Raw genomic sequence first — 18508 nt, 5'->3', positions numbered from 1 at the left:
GCACTTGGCAAGGCTTACTCGACTGTGTTTGCGAAACCTGTAACTGCTCGAAGTCCGCCATTGAGCACGAATCCGATTTCACCCTGTTGGCATTGTGGGGGAAATCATCAGCCTCATCAGTGCCGTTTCAGACAGTATATTTGTAGAGGCTGTGGGAAAATGGGGCACCTTCAGCGGATGTGTCCGCAGCTCAGCAAGCATGCTGCGACACACCACGTGGATGATGATGACCGATCCGGAGCAGATCCGGCAATGAAAGCCGAGATACCCAAGGAGGAAGTGTATAGTGTACATTTGTTCCTGACAAAGAGCCAACCAATAATGATTGAAGTAAAATTGAATGGCGTGCAGGTATCTATGGAATTAGACACGGGTACGAGTCAGTCAATTATGAGCCAGAGGACTTTTGAAAAGCTGTGGGACACCAAGGCCGTGAAACCCAAGCTGAGTCCAGTAAATGCAAAATTGTGTACCTATACCAAAGAGCTCATACCAGTGATTGGCAGTGCAGCAGTCAAGGTGTCGTACGATGGGGCAGTTCATGATCTATCGCTGTGGATCATTCCAGGCAATGGTCCAACGCTATTCGGCAGGAGTTGGCTTGATAAAAGAAAGTGGAACTGGAATGATATTAAAGCTTTGTCATCGGTGGATGACGCTTCGTGTGTTCAAGTGCTGAGCAAATTTCCCTTGCTGTTTGAACCGCGCATCAGCAACTTCACGGGAGCCAAGGTACAGATCCACCTGGACTCGGTGTTGCAAGATCTGTCCATCACAAAGCCCAGGCAGTCCCATACATGATGAGGGAGGTCGAAATCGAAAAGGACAGACTCCAATGTGAAGGGGTCATTTCACCAGTCGAATTTACCGAATGGGCTAGTCCCATTGTTCCTGTGCTGAAGAGTGATGGCACTGTCAGGATTTGTGGATTCTACAAAGTTACGAACAATCGAGTTTCGAAACAGGATCAGTACCCATTACCAAAGGCTGATGACCTGTTTGCAACGCTAGCCGGGGGAAAGTCATTCATCAAATTGGATCTGCCGTCGGCCTATATGACACAGGAGCTTGTCGAATCGTTGAAGAAACTTATGTGCATCAATACGCATAAAGGGCTGTTCATTTACAACAGGTGTCCTTTCGGAATTCGCTCGGCTGCAGCCATATTTCAGAGAAACATGGAGAGTTTACTGAAGTCTGTCCCTGGAACTGTGGTGTTCCAAGACAACATTCTGGTCACAGGTCGTGACACAGCCGAATACCTGCACAACCTGGAAGAGGTTCTACGTTATCTGGACAAAGTGGGGCTCAGGCTGAAACGTTCAAAGTGCATCTTTATGGCACTGGAAATTAAATTCCTGGGAAGAAAAATTGCTGTAGATGGCATCAGGCCTACGGACTCGAAAACAGAGGCCATCAAAAATGCGCCCAGACCCCAGAATGTGATGGAGCTGCATTCGTTCCTTGGTCTTCCCAACTACTTCAGTAATTTCTTACCTAAATTGAGCACATTATTAGAGCCACTACACATGCTGCTCAGAAAAGACAACAACTGCATTTGGGGTGTATCTCAAGACAGGGCCTTCGAGAAGGCTAGAAATCTGCTTTGTTCCAACAAATTGCTGGTACATTATGACCCGTGCAAGCGTTTAGTATTGGCCTGTGACACTTCATCACATGGGGTTGGTTGCGTGCTCCAACAATCCAATGAGTCAGGCAAAGTATAAGTTGAATATGTGTCGAGGAGCATATCTAAAGTGGAAAGAGCCTACGGCATGGTAGAGAAAGAAGCTTCAGCCTGCGTATATGGAGTTAAAAAGATGCACCAGTATCTGTTTGGGCTTCGTTTCAAGCTTGAAACCAATCATATCTTTGTTTTCAGAGCATAGAGGTATCAATACCAACGTATTGTCCCGCATCCAGAGGTGGGCACTGACATTATCTGCCTATGATTATGTCATTCACCGTAGACCTGGCACCGAGAATTGTGCCGGTGAATTGAGCCGTTTACCGTTGCCCATGCTGGAGGTGGAATCGCCACAGCCCGCAGACTTACTGTTGATCATGGATGCCTTTGAGAGTGAAGGGTCGCCTGTCACTGCTCAACAAGTTAGGACCTGGACCAGCCAGGATCCGATCTTATCGGTTGTAAAACATTATGTTCGTAGTGGTGATTGGTCGGCCATTCCCAGGGAAGTGTGTGATGAGACCAAACCTTACAACTGTCACAAAGACTAACTAGCCATTCAATCTGATTGTTTGCTATGGGGTAATCGTGTTGTTATGCCGAAGAAAGACAGGGAGAGATTTGTACGGGATTTACACAGTACCCATCCAGTATTGTGATGATGAAGGCCATTGCCAGGTCTCACGTTTGGTGGCCTGGCATTGAATCATGTGTGCATCAGTGCAACACTTGCATGCAGTTAAGGAATGCACCAGTGAAATCTCTGCTAAGTCTGTGGTCATGGCCATCCAAACCATGGTTAAGGATCCACATCGACCAAGCAAATCCTTTGCTGGGCAAAATGTTTTTGGTGGTGGTGGATGCGTATTCCAAATGGATAGCATATGTAATCAAGTCATCCAGCACATCCACAGCCACCATTGAGAGCCTTCGTGCCATGTTCACCACTCATGGTCTGCCTGACATCGTTGTGAGTGACAACGGATCGTGCTTCAAGTGTTTGGAGTTTCAAGAGTTTATGAGACTCAATGATATCAAGCACGGTGGTCAGCACCATTCAAATCTGCGTCCAATGGTCAAGTGGAGCGGGCCGTCCAAACCATCAAGCAGAGCCTGAAATGCGTAACTCATGGATCTTTGCAGACTCGCTTGTCACGCATACTGCTTAGTTACAGGATGAGACCCCACATGCTTACCGGAGTGGCCCCTGCTGAACTGTTGATGAAGAGAGGTCTCAAGACCAGGCTTTCGCTTGTCCACCCTGATCTTAACGATCACGTCGAAATCTGACGTCAACATCAGCAGTGGTATCATGATCGCACTGCCGTGTCACGCGACATCTCTATTAATGATCCTATGTATGTGCTAAATTATGGTCAAGGCCCCAAGTGGGTCACTGGCATTGTTATGGCCAAGGAGGGTAACAGGGTGCTTATTGTTAGGCTCAACTAACGGGCAAACATGCAGGAGGCACATTGATCAGACCAAATTGCGGCACACAGACGAACCGGAACAGCTTGAAGAAGACATCATCAATGACCAACCGATTTATATTCAGCCATCAGAAAACCCTGCTCTTGTCAATGAATCTGGACCTTCAATCCCCGACATGGACACTGCCACTCCCATTAGATCGGCTATCCAACATCAAGTCATGAATGACTCGGAGAGCTCACCCAGATCTGGAATTGAACTGAGACGATCAACTCGGGAGCGGAAAACCCCGGACCGTCTCAATTTGTAAATAGGATTGATGCCAAGATCTTGGGGGGGAAATTATGTAATGTATGTATGCCTGGATTTACCTACCACCAGTGGGAGTGACCGTCGGAGGTCATTGGGCCACAGACACACATGTGCAGCCCTTGAAAATAAAGAAAGCCTCCATGTTTAATCCTCACTTTGAGAGCTAATAAAGTAGAGTCAGGTCGCGCCCAGTTGAGTTCACGGTACTGAGCCTATTGAGTTATTGCATACACAACATATATGGTCCATGTCTCTGAGCCATACAGGAGGGTGTGTATCACTACAGCCCTATAGACCATGAGCTTGGTGGCAGGTTTGAATCCTGATCTTCGAACATTCTTTTGCTCAGGCGATTGAAGGCTGCGCTGGCGCACTGGAGGCGGAGTCGATGTCTGCCCTTGTTGATAATAGGCTCCCGAGGTATGGAAAGTGGTCCATGTTGTCCAGGGCTGCGCCATGGATCTTGATGACTGGGGGGGCAGTGCTGTGTGGCGGGGTCAGGCTGGTGGAGGACCTTTGTCCTTCGGATGTTTAGTGCAACGCACATGCTTTCATACGCCTCAGTGAAGATGTTGGCTATGACTTGGAGTTCAGTATCTGAATGTGCGCAGAAGCATGTGTCTTCCGCATACTGTAGCTCAACGACAGAGTTTGGGGTGGTCTTGGATCTGCCTGGAGGCGATGAAGGTTGAACAGGTTCCCACTGGTTGTGTAGTTTAGTTCCACTCCAGCAGGGAGCTTGTTGAGTGTGAGGTGGAGCATTGCAGCGAGGAAGATCGAGAAGAAGGTTGTCGCGATGACGCAGCCCTGCAACCCCGGTCCGGATGTGGATTGGGTGTGTGTTGGATCCGTTGGTCAGGATCACGGCCTGCATGTCATCATGGATCAGGCGGAGGATGGTGACGAACTTTTGGGGTCAGCCGAAATGGAGGAGGACGCTCCATAGACCCTCGTGGTTGACAGTGTCAAAGGCCTTTGTAAGGTCAAAGAAGGCCATCTACAAGGGTTGGCGCTGTTCCCTGCATTTTTCTTGCAGCTGTCGCAGCTGTCCCTGACGACTATGTGTGCAGGAAGTGTATCCACCTCCAGCTCCTGACGGTCCGCGTTGCGGAGTTGGAGCTGAGGGTGGATTCACTCTGGAGCATCCACGATGCTGAGAATGACGTGAGTATCACGTGTAGCGAGTTGGTCGTATCGCAGGGAAAGGGTCCACAGCCAGATAGGGAATGGAAGACCAACAGGAAGAGCAGTGCAAGGAAGGTAGTGCAGGAGTCCCCTGTGGTCATCCCCCTGCAAAACAAATACACTGCTTTGGGTACTGTTGAGGGGCATGACTCATCAGGGGAGGGCAGCAATAGCCAAGTTCATGGCACCGTGGCTGGCTCTGTTGCACAGGAGGGCAGGAAAAAGAGTGGGAGAGCGATAGTGACAGGGGATTCAATTGTAAGGGGAATAGATAGGCGTTTCTGGAGCCGCAACCGAGACTCCAGGATGGTATGTTGCCTCCCTGGTGCAAGGGTCAAGGATGTCTCGGAGCGGTTGCAGGACATTCTAAAAAGGGAGGGAGATCAGCCAGTTGTCGTGGTGCACATTGGTACCAACGACATAGGTAAAAAAAGGGATGAGGTCCTACGAAACGAATTGAAGGAGCTAGGAGCTAAATTAAAAAGTAGGACCTCAAAAGTAGTAATCTCGGGATTGCTACCAGTGCCACGTGATAGTCAGAGTAGGAATCGCAGGATAGCGCAGATGAATACGTGGCTTGAGCAGTGGTGCAGCAGGGAGGGATTCAAATTCCTGGGGCATTGGAACCGGTTCTGGGGGAGGTGGGACCAGTACAAACTGGACGGTCTGCACCTGGGCAGGACCGGAACCAATGTCCCAGGGGGAGTGTTTGCTAGTGCTGTTGGGGAGGATTTAAACTAATATGGCAGGGGGATGGGAACCAATGCAGGGAGACAGAGGGAAACAAAAAGGAGGCAAAAGCAAAAGACAGAAAGGAGATGAGGAAAAGTGGAGGGCAGAGAAACCCAAGGCAAAGAACAAAAAGGGCCATTGTACAGTAAAATTCTAAAAGGACAAAAGATGTTAAAAAAACAAGCCTGAAGGCTTTGTGTCTTAATGCAAGGAGTATCCGCAATAAGGTGGATGAATTAACTGTGCAAATAGATGTTAACAAATATGATGTGATTGGGATTACGGAGACGTGGCTCCAGGATGATCAGGGCTGGGAACTCAACATCCAGGGGTATTCAACATTCAGGAAAGATAGAATAAAAGGAAAAGGAGGTGGGGTAGCATTGCTGGTTAAGGAGGAAATTAAGGCAATAGTTCGGAAGGACATTAGCTTGGATGATGTGGAATCTATATGGGTAGAGCTGCAGAATACCAAAGGGCAAAAAACGTTAGTGGGAGTTGTGTACAGACCTCCAAACAGTAGTAGTGATGTTGGGGAGGGCATCAAACATGAAATTAGGGGTGCGTGCAATAAAGGTGCAGCAGTTATAATGGGTGACTTTAATATGCACATAGGTTGGGTTAACCAAACTGGAAGCAATACGGTGGAGGAGGATTTCCTGGAGTGCATAAGGGATGGTTTTTTAGACCAATATGTCGAGGAACCAACTAGTGGGGAGGCCATCTTAGACTGGGTGTTGTGTAATGAGAGAGGATTAATTAGCAATCTCGTTGTGCGAGGCCCCTTGGGGAAGAGTGACCATAATATGGTGGAATTCTGCATTGGGATGGAGAATGAAACAGTAAATTCAGAGAGCATGGTCCAGAACTTAAAGAAGGGTAACTTTGAAGTTATGAGGCGTGAATTGGCTAGGATAGATTGGCGAATGATACTTAAGGGGTTGACAGTGGATGGGCAATGGCAGACATTTAGAGACCGCATGGATGAACTACAACAATTGTACATTCCTGTCTGGCGTAAAAATAAAAAAGGGAAGGTGGCTCAACCGTGGCTATCAAGGGAAATCAGGGATAGTATTAAAGCCAAGGAAGTGGCATACAAATTGGCCAGAAATAGCAGCGAACCCGGGGACTGGGAGAAATTTAGAACTCAGCAGAGGAGGACAAAGGGTTTGATTAGGGCAGGGAAAATGGAGTGAGAAGAAGCTTGCAGGGAACATAAAGGCGGATTGCAAAAGTTTCTATAGATATGTAAAGAGAAAAAGGTTAGTAAAGACAAACGTAGGTTCCCTGCAGTCAGAATCAGGGGAAGTCATAACGGGGAACAAAGAAATGGCGGACCAATTGAACAAGTACTTTGGTACGGTATTCACTGAGGAGGACACAAACAACCTTCCGGATATAAAAGGGGTCGGAGGGTCTAGTAAGGAGGAGGAACTGAGGGAAATCCTTATTAGTCGGGAAATTGTGTTGGGGAAATTGATGGGATTGAAGGCCGATAAATCCCCAGGGCCTGATGGACTGCATCCCAGAGTACTTAAGGAGGTGGCCTTGGAAATAGTGGATGCATAGACAGTCATTTTCCAACATTCCATTGACTCTGGATCAGTTCCTATGGCGTGGAGGGTAGCCAATGTAACCCCACTTTTTAAAAAAGGAGGGAGAGAGATAACAGGGAATTATAGACCGGTCAGCCTGACATCGGTAGTGGGTAAAATGATGGAATCAATTATTAAGGATGTCATAGCAGTGCATTTGGAAAGAGGTGATATGATAGGTCCAAGTTAGCATGGATTTGTGAAAGGGAAATCATGCTTGACAAATCTTCTGGAATTTTTTGAGGATGTTTCCAGTAGAGTGGACAAGGGAGAACCAGTTGATGTGGTATATTTGGACTTTCAGAAGGCTTTCGACAAGGTCCCACACAAGAGATTAAGTGCAAAGTTAAAGCACATGGGATTGGAGGTAGTGTGCTGACATGGATTGAGAACTGGTTGTCAGACAGGAAGCAAAGAGTAGGAGTAAATGGGGACTTTTCAGAATGGCAGGCAGTGACTAGTGGGGTACCGCAAGGTTCTGTACTGGGGCCCCAGCTGTTTACACTGTACATTAATGATTTCGACGAGGGGATTAAATGTAGTATCTCCAAATTTGCGATGACACTAAGTTGGGTGGCAGTGTGAGCTGCGAGGAGGATGCTATGAGGCTGCAGAGCGACTTGGATAGGTTAGGTGAGTGGGCAAATGCATGGCAGATGAAGTATAATGTGGATAAATGTGAGGTTATCCACTTTGGTGGTAAAAACAGAGAGACAGACTATTATCTGAATGGGGACAGATTAGGAAAAGGGGAGGTGCAAAGAGACCTGGGTGTCATGGTACATCAGTCATTGAAGGTTGGCATGCAGGTACAGCAGGCGGTTAAGAAAGCAAATGGCATATTGGCCTTCATAGCGAGGGGATTTGAGTACAGGGGCAGGGAGGTGTTGCTACAGTTGTACAGGGCTTTGGTGAGGCCACACCTGGAGTATTGTGTACAGTTTTGGTCTCCTAACCTGAGGAAGGACATTCTTGCTATTGAGGGAGTGCAGCGAAGGTTCACCAGACTGATTCCCGGGATGGCGGGACTGACCTATCAAGAAAGACTGGATCAACTGGGCTTGTATTCACTGGAGTTCAGAAGAATGAGAGGGGACCTCATAGAAACGTTTAAAATTCTGACGGGGTTGGACGGGTTAGATGCAGGAAGAATGTTCCCAATGTTGGGGAAGTCCAGAGCCAGGGGACACAGTCTAAGGATAAGGGGTAAGCCATTTAGGACCGAGATGAGGAGGAATTTCTTCAGCCAGAGAGTGGTGAAACTGTGGAATTCTCTACCACAGAAAGTTGTTGAGGCCAATTCACTAAATATATTCAAAAAGGAGTTAGATGAAGTCCTTACTACTAGGGGGATCAAGGGGTATGGTGAGAAAGCAGGAATGGGTTCCTGAAGTTGCATGTTCAGCCATGAACTCATTGAATGGTGGTGCAGGCTAGAAGGGCCGAATGGCCTACTCCTGCACCTATTTTCTATGTTTCTATGTTTCTATGTCCGTTGTGCCCCGAAGAGGACGAAATCCGCACTGTGACTCCAGGAGGTGCTCTTCAGCCACAGGGAGAAGACGGTTGAGGAGGATTCTAGTGACAACTTTCCCAGTGGCTGATAACAGGGAGATTCCTCTGTAGTTGCCGTCGTCAGACTTGTCCCCTTTTTTGAAAATTTGACAACAGTTACAACAGTAACAATAATAATAACAGCAGCAGCAGCAGCAGCAGCAAAGAAAGGCTGCACCCATCTCTCCTCCACCTTATTCTAAGACCGCCTGCTGCACTTAGTCTTCGTGATTCCACCTCTGCCCGCAGGCAGTGGCGCAGCGTTTCTTGGGTTGGTACCAAGCTTTTTATTTTGAACATTTCGGGAAATGCGCACTTCTTGATGGGGAGGGGCGGGGAGCGGGCAGGCGGTAATGTGGAGGCCCGGCTTGGCGCTCTTCAGAGGCGAGTCTGTGGATTGGAGTAGGAGTGGCAGTAGATTCTGTCAATGGGCGCGGGGTCTGGGCGTATTATGTAGAGGAGGACGAAAACCCCTCATTTTACCCAGGGGTAAAGAACTGAGGGATCTGTCTGTGCTGCAGCAGGCCAGTGTCCTGGAAGGAACAGGGAACCCAGAACCAGATGTGGATTGAAACAGAGACGGTGTGGCCTTGGCAGGGCAATGATTGGACGGGGGAGGACACCAGAGGGCCAATAGTGGGACAGTCAGCCCGAAGCAAGGGACTCCAAGCCAATGGGAGTGCCCTTGCTCGAAAACTTGGGACTGACTCATCACTGATACCGGGCTATTGTCTCCCCCATGTTTACACTATGGAGGGACATTATGCAGGCCTTAAGAAAACTAGGGAACCCAAAACAAACTGAGGGCCTACACAATGGCTGCAGGAGGCCCAGACCCTGCCAACCCAATTAACACCTACTCAACCCTTGATTAGGTTAACATCAGGGATGGCCAGTTGAAAAACCCCCGCGAAATCCAACACTGCTGTATTTTTCAAAAATCATAAGCTCACCAATGGGAAGGGTTTATTTTAGCACGAAAGTCTGGCTGGATAACTGGATATAAGAAGGGGTTTCTGCCCTGACAAGTTGTCCCGTTCTCGTGTTCCAGCAAGCAGTCAGCCTTTCGACACAGAAGGAAGACCAGTGTCCAAAGACACTGAAGACAGAAGAAACAAACCACCATCCCGAGACGGCATCAGTTCAGCTCCTTTCGCTACTGGAGACTGAACCTTTCCTTTTCTTTTTCCACAAGGATCTTCTCCTGAGAGCTGGGCTCAGGTAGATCCACAGCAACAACAAGACGCAACAACAACCAAGTTTCCAAGAAAATCACAACGGAAAAAGTAACTTTAAGATCCTGAAGGTAGCAAAAAGAGAACCCTGAAACCGCGTTTTTTGACCTGGAAAGACTGTAAAGGCTGTGGTGAGTATAATCTCTGATCCCCAGAACTCCCAACTCAGTTAGGTCAGGAAGTTGGGAGGTTGGGCATTGCACTGCTGTTAAACTTGTGTAAACATTTTCGTTGTGTCTGTTCAGTGGGATTTAGGGGGATTGTTTTGTTGGTGTATTGCTGTTTGTTGAGATACACCTTGTCAAATAAATTGGAAGCTTAAAGTTCCTCTTGGAATCGCCTCGTCTCAGTTCTGTTGTATTACATCTCCTGATCGTGAGTCTTGTGTCAGAACAGTGTAAGGGAAGCCAGGAGCACCTCGAAAATGCTCAACTGTGTGCCACAGGCTAGGGAAGAAAGGGGTTAGGATTGTTTGACACTCACAGGTGCCTTACAGGCTAGTCATAAGCTGTGGGGACGCACGAGTCTCAAAACCCCCTTCATAAGCTGTGGACACAGTCTCTCCAGGAGTGCTCTTGCAGCACTCAGGGTACCTCACAGGCCAGGCATAAGCTGTGAGGGCAAAAGCCCAGAGAGAGACACTCCCCAGAACCCCTTACAGTTCCCTTATTGCAGCAGCTAACTCCGACATTCCCTCCCTCATGTGCCCTGACAATGTGTCAACGACCTGCAACATTCGCTCCCTCATGTTCACCGACTGTGTCTCAGCTACCTGTGACATGCCCTCCCTCATGTGCACCGACATTGTTTCAGCTGACTGAAGCATTCCCTCCCTCATGTTCCGAGACAGTGTTCCCATTTCTCGTGAGTGTTGTTACTTCTCCTGACATGTAAGGATACGGGTGCGAATGGAATCCCTGCTGAGGCGCTAAAGTATGGTGGAGAGGCGTTGTTGTCGCGGGTACATGACCTCATCTCTCTCATCTGGAGGGAGGAAAGCATGCCGGGCGATCTCAGAGTTGCAGTGATTGTGACCATTTTTTTAAAAAGGGACAAGTCCAACTGTGGCAACTACAGGGGAATCTCCCTGCTATCAGCCACTGGGAAAGTTGTCGCTAGAGTTCTCCTCAATCGACTTCTCCCTGTGGCCGAGGAGCTCTTCCCGGAATCACAATGCGGATTTCGTCCCCTACAGGGCACAACAGACATGATCTTTGCAGTGCAACAGCTGCAGGAAAAATGCAGGGAGCAGCACCAGCCCTTATACATGGCCTTTTTCAATCTTACAAAGGCCTTAGACACTGTCAACCGTGAGGCTCTATGAAGCGTCCTCCTCCGTTTCGGCTGCCCCCAAAAGTTTGTCAACATCCTTCGCCTGCTTCACGATGACATGTAGGCCGTTATCCTTACCAGCAGATCCATTACAGACCCAATTCACGTCCGGACCGGGGTCAAACAGGGCTGCGTTATCACCCCAACCCTCTTCTCAATCTTCCTCGCCGCCATGCTCCACCTCACAAACAACAAGCTCCCCGCTGGAATGGAACTAAACTACAGAACCAGTGGAAAGCTGTTTAACCTACTCCGCCTCCAGGCCAGGTCCAAGATCACCCCAACCTCTGTCACTGAGCTGCAGTATGCGGACGACGCCTGTGTCTGTGCACATTCTGAGGCTGAGTTCCAGGATATAGTCAATGTATTCACTGAGGCATATGAAAGCATGGGCCTTACGCTTAACATCCGTAAGACAAAGGTCCTCCACCAGCCTGTCACCACCGCACAGCACTGCCCTCCAATCATCAAGAGTCATGGCGTGGCCCTCGACAACGTGGACCATTTCCCATATCTTGGGAGCCTCTTATCAACAAAGGCAGACATTGATGAGGAGATTCAACATTGCCTCCAGTGCGCCAGTGCAGACTTCGGCCTTCTGAGGAAAAGAGTGTTTGAAGACCAGGCCCTCAAATCTACCACTAAGCTCATGATCTATAGGGCTACAGTAATACCCGCCCCTGTATGGATCTGAGGCATGGACGATGTATAGAAGGCACCTTAAGTCGCTGGAGATATATCACCAACGATGTCTCCGCAAGTTCCTGCAAATCCCCTGGGAGGACTGCCGGACCAACATCAGTGTCCTCGACCAGGCTAACATCCCCAGTATTGAAGCACTGACCACACTCGATCAGCTAAGCTGGGCAGGCCACATAGTTCTCATGCCAGATACGAGACTCCCTAAGCAAATGCCTTATGTGGAGCTCCTTCATGGTAAACGAGCCAAAGGAGGACAGCGGGAACATTATAAGGACACCCTCAAAGCCTCCCTGGTAAAGTGCGACATCACCACTGACACCTGGGAGACCCTGGCCAAAGACCGCCCGAGGTGGAGAAAGTGCTTCCGGGAGGGCGTTGAGCTCTTCGAGTCTCAATGCAAAGAGCGTAAAGAGGTCAAGCGCAGGCAGTGGAAGGAACCCGTGGCAAACAGCCCCACCGACCCCTTCCCTCGACGAATGTCTGTCCCATCTGTGACAGGGTCTGTGGCTCACGTATCGGACTGTTCAGCCACCAGAGAACTCACTTTGGGAGTGGAAGCAAGTCTTCCTCGATTCCGAGGGACTGCCTATGATGATGAAGAATAAAAGTGTTTAGTTATGATAAAATTGATTATGTATATATACTTATACATGTTAAAAGTGTAGATTATACCAAAAGACAAGTTTGAAGAGACAAAATAGATACCTTTCCCAAGTTCATGTCTCCTGGTTGAGCTGAGCTCAAGTTACAAAGGAAACATGGCTTTGAAACTCACCAAACTAGAAAAGATGTTAATTGGAAAGCCATTAACATAATCAAGGAATGGCACTGGCTCTCCAGACAGACACATCTATGAGGAAAAGCCAATCAGGAATGGCCCTGTAAACAATACCCAATCCTGAGGCTTTCTGAAAAAGAATGGCCTTAAGGGATATAAAACGTCAAGCCAAAGATTGCTGCGTCTCTTCTCCTTAGCACCCGGCAAAAGCGGGAAGCTCCCTCCCCAGCAGTACTTGTGTTTTGACAGAGGGAAGTAAAGTATACATTTTTTATTGTAAAATCATTGTATCAGTTATAACTAAGTAGATCCATAGGATAGCTGAGGACTGCTGTTTCTCTGATAGATGTGCATGTGTGTGTGTTTAACAAACTATTCCAAATTGTTTTAAAAGAATCGGTCTTGCTGTCAATTTAATGCCTGAGATTTAGAAATCTTACAGACAATCCTGATACCTCATTACCCACCCCACTGATGTGTCCAGGAGTGATCGGGTAAGGTCAATACTCTACGCACTCATTGACATCATCTGAACCACATCTGTTCGATCCTGCACCTCAGGAGAGCGCTGTCGAGCTCTCCTTCCCCTCTTCACCCTGGGTGTGGCTCGCTGCATCCCACTGAGACCCGCAACCTCGGTCGTGGGGCCCTTGGTGTGCCTCACTGCACCCCACTGAGACCCGCAACTTGGTCGGTGGGGCCCTGGGTGTGCCTCGTTGCACCCCACTGGAATTCCGAGCCTCGGATGGTGGGAAACCATGGAATGTCCCATCAAAACTCAAACCACCCAGGGAAGGGGCTGGCACCTGAATGGGCGGCACCTGCACCTCCTTCAGCGTGAATAAAGCAGTGGGGGCTAAATCCACCCCATCCCCCTCCTCCTCACCCCCATGCTCTTGGTCTGGAAGGTGGGATTGGAAGACGTTCTCTTCAGGCTCGTCTACGTCTGAATCTTATTCTGCATCATCAGGGTTGGCCTCAAGTTCTGCAAAATATAACAGAACAGGCAAATGGTTAGCAGCAGAGGAGGAGGAAGAGTGGCATGAGTAGGCTCTCACAGCGCAGGCTGATTTGTAGGACCACGATGAATGATAGCACATTGCATCAACCAAAGCGCAGCTGACGGAGACATCCCCAGCAACCAAAGCATGGCTAGCCTGTGCAGTTCCTAACATTTAGGAAAGCCAGACTTTGGAATTTGCAGAACTTACCCTCTCCCTCGAGTTTGGGCCCAGCTTGTGCAGTGGTGGTTGCTTTTCTCCAGGCAGGACCCAACAAAGCAGCGAGCCTCTCTTCCAAGGGTGTCAGTGGGTGCAGATTTGCCGGGCCTCCTCCTGTTCGAGTTCTTTCTCATTTGTTGTGTGCCACTTTCCTCTGCAAAGATGAAAACATAACTTTTTAGAGAGGATGTCTTTCTGCTGGATGGGACATATCCAGCTGGTCACATTTACAATTCCAATTCCATTGAATAAATGAAAATATTACTTACATTATCTACTTGACCAAGGTCCTGCCATTTCTTTTTACATAGGCCTCCAGATCTCGTGGTGGTCACCACTGCGCAGTAATCTTCTGCAACTTGGTTCCAGCGTTTCTTCATTTCTTTTGATGGAACTTTTATGTGACCTCTGCTGGTGTCCAGTTCATGCCATCTGGTCTCAATCACAGTAACTAGTGTCTCCATTTCTTCCTGTAAGAAATTCTTGGTCCTTGCACCACGTTGCATCTTGTATTGCAGCTTTGATTTTTCCAATGAGAATTAAAGTTCTCACACACAACTGGCTCTTTAAAAATGGCCGAACGCAGACCGAGAGCTGTACTGGGCCTGCGCACCCATAGGAATCACGTCAAAAACGTCCTTTTTTCCCGCGCATGCGCAGAAGGGGCGGCATTGTTTTCTCGGCACAGACATTCGGCTCCACCTCCTGAGGCAACAGGACAAGCTGCACGGCGCCAATTTCAAAAAATAGAACGGAGAAACTTGCTACTTTTTTTTTGGAGTAGCTGGGGCCAAGAATAAACTGGCATAACTCTGGCAATGTGCCAAAAAATGATATTGGGGAAAATTGAACCCAATATCACTGAGTTGCTGACTGTTTCAATGCACTGGTAATTAATTGGTGCCTAAAGAAATGTGCCCCTTAAAGGAATGGTGCCGTTAATCATGTTTAATAACCAGTCAATCTACTTCCTCTTCATATTACAATTATAATCTGTCTGGACAGTTTTTCCTAATGCTTACCCTGTGCATTTAAGCCCATAGTGACAGCTGCAAGAGAATGAATTAGTCCTGCTTCTCACCATACTTTATTGGCTGTCAAACTCCTTGGGATGTCCTGAAGTCGTGTGTAAATACAAGTTTTTTTCTTTCCTTCTCCCTTGCCAGTTTTTCCTCCTTGCTCGGGTACAGTTCACAGTGCTGGATGTTCTCTGGTATCTCACTCAAATGATCTGACAGTGAGAATTCGAAGGCTATTTCAATAACACCTTGCAAACTCTCGACCTCCACCAACTAGAAGGACATAGGCAGCAGGTGCGTGGGAACACCATCACCTTCAAGTTCCCTTCCAAATCACACACCATCCTGACTTGGAAATTTATTGCCGTTCCTTCATGGTAGCTGGATCAAAATCCTGGAACTCCCAAACTAACAGCACTGTGGGAGTACCTTCACTACACCAACTGCAGCAGCAGTTCAAGAAGGCGGCTCACCGCCACCTTCTCAAGGCAACCAGAGAGGGACAATAAATGCCGGCCTTGACAGCGATGCCCATATCCTCAGAATGAATACAACATTTTTAAAGTCCACGAAGGGGACGGGGTGAGGTGGGGATTGCACCCGACCTCAATCCTGTCCTTATCAGCCATCGACACACTCACACTTCCAGCATTGGACATCGGATGGTGATCAGAAGTGGAAGCCCTGCTCGTGATCTCCCTTTTAATTCATGGAAGCTGAGTCAACTGCAGTATCCTTATCGCTTCTTCCTGCCCCCCGACCCCCCCCACTCACACCCAGGCTGAGATCAGTAATCTTATCACAGACTGGGATTGAACCTGGGGCTTTCCTGGTCCATGTGCCTCGTCTACTCTCTGATTAAGGGGAATTTAGATAAGTACATGAGGGAGAAAGGTATAGAAGAATTTAGATGAAGTTGGGTGGGAGGAGCTTTGTGTGGAGCATTAACACCAGCATAGATGAGCTGAGCCCAATGGCCCTTTTTTGTGCTGTAAAGTTCTATGTAATAAAATTGCCGTTGCTTATGTGTGGACTATTTCAGACTGATCTGGAAGATCAAGTGTTAAGTTACGAGGCGAGATTACACAAATTAGGGTTGTATTCCCTAAAATTGAGATGGTTAAGGGGTGATCTGATTGAAGTGTTCAGGATATTAAGGGGAACATTTGGGGTAGATAGAGAGAAACTATTTCCGCTGGTTGGGGATTCTAGGACTGGAGGGCATAGTCTAAAAATTAGAACCAGACCATTCAGGATTGAAATTAGGAAACACTTCTACACACAAAGGATGGTAGAAGTTTGTAACTCTCTTCCGCAAATGGCAATTGATGCTGGATCGATTGTTAATTTTAAATCTGAGATTGATAGCTTTTTGTTAACCAAAGGTATTAAGAGATATGGGCCAAAGGCAGGTATATGGAGTTCGATCGCAGATCAGCTGTAATCTCACTGAATGGCAGAATAAATTTGAGGGGCTGAATGGTCTACTCCAGTTCCTATGACGTCATTATTTTCTAATCGATGCATTATCTGCACAACTTGGTTCAACAAAAGAGCAGCTTGAGAGAATCTTTGGAATTTTCTATCCCAAATAGCTGTGGATTCTGAGTCATTGAGTGTATTCAAGACTGAGATAGAAATATGGGGCCAAGTTTCCACACGATAAAAAACGGGCGCTCCTCCGAGCTGGGCGCCCATTTTTCGCGCCTAAAACGGCGCCGGAAAAAAAACGCGCGATTCTGGAGTGCTTTGCAGCTCCTTGTCTGTTTGGCGCAGCACCCAGGGGGGCGGAGCCTACACTCATACCGATTTTGTAAGTGGGAGGGGGCGGGTACCATTTAAATTAGTTTTTTCCTGCCGGCAACGCTGCGCGAGCGCGTTGGAGCGTTCACGCACGCGCAGTGTGAAGGAAACATTGGCACTCGGCCATTTTTGTAGTTCTTTGTAGCTGTTTAATTTTTGAACATTTTTTAATAAAAGCACATTGCCATCAGCACATCAGCACTGAGGCTTCTTGCAGCCTTCTCACTGTCTCCTTCCCCCCCCCCGCGGGAACGAACGGGCGCCTCCTTCCCCCCCCCGCGGGAACGAACGGCTGCCTCCTCCCCCTCCCCCGCGGGAACGAACGGGCGCCTCCTCCCCCCCCCCCCGCGGGAACGAACGGGTGCCTCCTCCCCCCCCCCGCGGGAACGAACGGGTGCCTCCTCCCCCTCCCCCGCGGGAACGAACGGGCGCCTCCTCCCCACCCCCCCGCGGGAACGAACGGGCGCCTCCCCCCCCCCCCCCCGCGGGAACGAACGGGTGCCTCCTCCCCCCCCCCGCGGGAACGAACGGGCGCCTCCCCCCCCCCCCCCCCCGCGGGAACGAACGGGTGCCTCCCCCCCCCCCCCCCCCGCGGGAACGAACGGGTGCCTCCTCCCCCTCCCCCGCCGGAACAAACGGGCGCCTCCTCCCCCCCCCCGCGGGAACGAACGGGTGCCTCCTCCCCCCCCCCCGCGGGAACGAACGGGCGCCTCAACTTGTGAGGCTTGCTGCAGAATTCTCCGTGCCTGAAGCACTTTCACACAGGTAGGAAGATGGTTTATTTAATCTTTTCTTTGCTTATAAATGTTTATTCAGGTTGGATTTATTTGTATAATATTTGTAGAAGTATAAATAAGGATTTATTATAGAATTTAATGACTTCCCTCCCCCCCCCCCCTTCCCCCACCTCGTTCTGGGCGCCTAATTTTTAACCTGCGCCTGATTTTTTAATGTGTAGAACAGGTTTTTTCAGTTCTACAAAAATCTTCACTTGCTCCATTCTAAGTTAGTTTGGAGTACGTTTTCACTGTGGAAACTTTGAAATCAGGCGTCAGTGGTCGGACACGCCCCCTTTTGAAGAAAAATTTCTGTTCCAAAGTGGAACTGTTCTACCTGACTAGAACTGCAGAAAAAAAAATGTGGAGAATTGCGATTTCTAAGGTAGTCCGGTATCCACCAGTTGCTCCTAAAAATCAGGCGCAAATCATGTGGAAACTTGGGCCCATGGACTCTAGGGAAACAAGGGATATGGGGATCGGGCTGGAAAGTGGAGTTGAGGTCAAAGATCAGCCATGATCTTATTGAATGGTGGAGCAGGGTCGAAGGGCCGTATGGCCTACTCCTGTTCCTATTTCTTCTGTTGTTGAGATGAAAAGAACAACTGCACTTGTTGGAAATCTGCACCAAAAGTCAGGATAATTCATCACCCTGAAAAGACAGGTTCACTTTTATGGGCTGTTGCAGTACTTTTTGTTTTCATGAGCATTGTAAGAAAGAACCTTTGTTTATATAGTGCATTTCATACCCTCTGGACATGCTGAAGTGCTTGACAACCAACAGGTTACTTCTGAAATGCAAATACTGTTGCTTTGTAGGCAATTGCAGCCAATTTGTACACAGCAAGGTCCCACCAACAACAAGGAGATAAATAACCAGTTGATTATTATGGTGTCCCTTGAGGAATGTGTTGGCCCGGACATCAGGATAACTCCCTACTCTGTCATGGGACATTTTACAACAAATTTCATTTATATAGTGCCTTTAGTAGAAAAACACCCCAAGGCACCTCACAGAGGCATTAGCAGGCAAACGTCAAAGCTGAGCCAAAAATCGGAGATATTAGTAGGGACAAAGAGGTGGGTTTCAAGAAGGGTCTTAAAGAAGAAGAGAGAAGTGGAGAGGTGGAGAGATTTAGGG

Source organism: Pristiophorus japonicus, chromosome 3 (assembly GCF_044704955.1).
Source record: "Pristiophorus japonicus isolate sPriJap1 chromosome 3, sPriJap1.hap1, whole genome shotgun sequence".
Lineage (NCBI taxonomy): Eukaryota > Metazoa > Chordata > Chondrichthyes > Pristiophoridae > Pristiophorus > Pristiophorus japonicus.
This window is presented reverse-complemented; position numbering follows the sequence as displayed.